This window comes from Solea senegalensis, linkage group LG11 (genome assembly GCF_019176455.1).
Source record: "Solea senegalensis isolate Sse05_10M linkage group LG11, IFAPA_SoseM_1, whole genome shotgun sequence".
In the NCBI taxonomy this organism is placed as follows: Eukaryota; Metazoa; Chordata; class Actinopteri; order Pleuronectiformes; family Soleidae; genus Solea; species Solea senegalensis.
Window position 1 is genome coordinate 18,883,572 of NC_058031.1, and position 2,799 is coordinate 18,886,370.

The window sequence follows — 2,799 nt, forward strand, 5'->3', positions numbered from 1 at the left end:
ACATGTAATCTGACTCCGGCCCGGTGTAACAGACCTGGGCCAGAGTATACTCCCCTCTTGTGTAAAGAGATTTTGATTGTATTTACGCCGTATATTCACTCACTAATATTTAGAAACAGGGACAGGAACATGTATTTACCCTTGTTTTCTCAGGGTGATGATGATGTGGTGGATTATCACTGTGTTATCTTTCTCACTTAATTTACATGACACAGCTGAAACCCCAGTAAAACAGAGATGATTGTATTTACACAAGAATAAATCAGTCGTTCTTGTGTAAATACAATCAAAACCTCTTCACACAAGAGGGTTATAGTCTGGTTTAGAGGGTTATAGTATGGTTATAGGGGTATATGCTGGCCACAAGCACTCCTTGAATACTTTAGTACTTCCACTTAAGTGTGGTGCTTAAAGAACACTTCAACTAGAGCACTTGTGCGAGTCTTTATCAATCTCTGCCAAAAACAAACACCAAACAATAGCAATCACTCACCTTCTTACCAACAGAAAAACAAACATCTACTAATTGATTCCTGGCTCGTACATCATCCATCCAGCAGACTATAGGTGTGAGAATGAGCCAAAACACCAACACTCCACATTTAAAGTTACTGGATACTCTCTAACTAAACAAGGAGTGCTTCATACACGGGCATTATCCATCCATGTCAAGTATTTACATCTACTTTACAAACATGATGACGGTTAGCAGAAAAAAGACAAAGTTTATGGCAGATGTTTGTATTCTTGACTTAATGAAGCCGTAAAGAAGCCTCAGTAAACAATGACATGTTCACGAGAGGAAGAAAATAAACTCCCAGTTTATAGGAGGTACTGTAACATGAACGCATTTAATTTATACTGTTACCTTGTTAAAATCCTGAATACATATTGTATCTATATTATAAACTTGTCTTCCTCTGGCCTTAAACCACATCCTGAGAACCCTTTGTGGTTTTTCACTTGAGCAACAAGCGAAGGTTGAAAGTGAGTGAATCATCACCCGATAAGCGGAGATGTCAGGGTGACGGCACTTCCCTGTGAGACTGTTTTGACAGTTGATGAAATATTACACAACAGTGATTCGACACATCAAGATGGTTGTCAGAGCAGCGTCTGACCAGTTTACTTTCACAGCAACAAGGTGCAGGGTGTGATTTATGGTTGGGGAGTTGTCCTTTCTTTGTTCTTTTTTCTAATGCAGACCCTTATTTTCCCTTTTCTCCAGTAGAGACACTTTTTAAGTGACATTCTGGAATTGATCGACATTACATTAAAAACTATGAGTTGCTGGTGTCGTCCGTTATCTGTACCTTTTCCGTTAGTTGCTGCAAGATTTTGAGACCTTGATCGGGTCAGACTGGATGCAGGATGATATGGCATAATAATCCAGGTTCAGCGTACAGCACGTTGTCTGTAGAAATGTTTGTCAGTGAGTCACAGACAAACAGATTCTCTCACTTCCTTCTTGTTGAAAAAGCGCCGTCAGATTCCATGGACCGCCACCAACTCGCATCACGATTAAATCTCTTTATGGTGGACGAGATGGACGCCAGCGTGTAATGTTGTGTTGTAGTATCGGGGGGACGTGGACGGATGTTTGACAGGATGGACAGACACAGTGCAACACTCAGCAGAGGAGACATCAGCCATGGATGAAGGTTAGACGACCTGCAGGTTCTCCAGCAGAGACACAAGAACCACAAGCGTTTGGCCTGAGAGAGAGAAAGAATCCACAAATATTAGTCGTCACAGCTTCATGAACAGAAGACACCGACCAGTCGTATGAAAGTAGATCACATACCGTGAGAATAAGCCTTGTTTTACAGGAGAGGACATGATCACAACTCACAGAGCAAGCAGAGCGACGTCCTCACGGGTACGCCAAGGCCACCGTAGTTCCCCGGAATGAAGTCATAAAGTCAGTCACGTGATCATCGTGATGATCCCACGCTACAGTTCCACACTGTTGGATGCGTTTTAGTTTTTTCTTTTGTGGGATTAGTTTTGAACAAAAACATTTAAGCGGCGTGTGGTACAGGTATGACTTTACCTTTATTTGACTTTTTATGTAAATTAATGAATTAAATTAAATTCATACAGAAACAAAATAACACAGGGAACCATACCCAGGGGAAAAAAATAAAATAAAACAAAATATAGTAAATGATCAAATGCAAAATGATAATTTCACATACAGGCGCAGAAGTGCCTCCTCTCGCTCCCGTGGAAGAGTTCAGTTTACTTCAGCGATGAAGCACAAGGTCAAAAGTGAGACTTGCTGGTGCCATCGAAGGGAAAATAATCTGAAATAATCTCGACTTCCCTCCGTTTATTCTGACCCTGCGATTCAAAGATGTGTGAGAAGAAACCATGAGCGGTCCAGGGGAGGAGAGAACCGAGGCACTTTATAATGACTCTGATGCATTTAGACTCACGTGAATCGTGTGCTTTTGAAGCTGGATGAATGCGGAGTGCAAAAATATATTTTGCATTAGAAAAAAAAGAAATAAGAAGAACATTGTCCTTTTGTTCCTATCACTCACACACACACTCTTTGACCAAAACACACACACACACACACACACGTCTTTCTTTTAAAGCTTTTGTTGCCGACGCCTTGAAGCACATTAGGTAGTAACTTGCTCGTATAAACTTACATTTCTCCACCTCTGGGTGAAAATAATGACCGTTGACCCTTGTTGACCTTGACCTCACACTCATCTGCACATACTTTGACCATTTACATAACACACACACACACTGCAGCACAGTGAAAACAGACACAGAAAAAGGAAG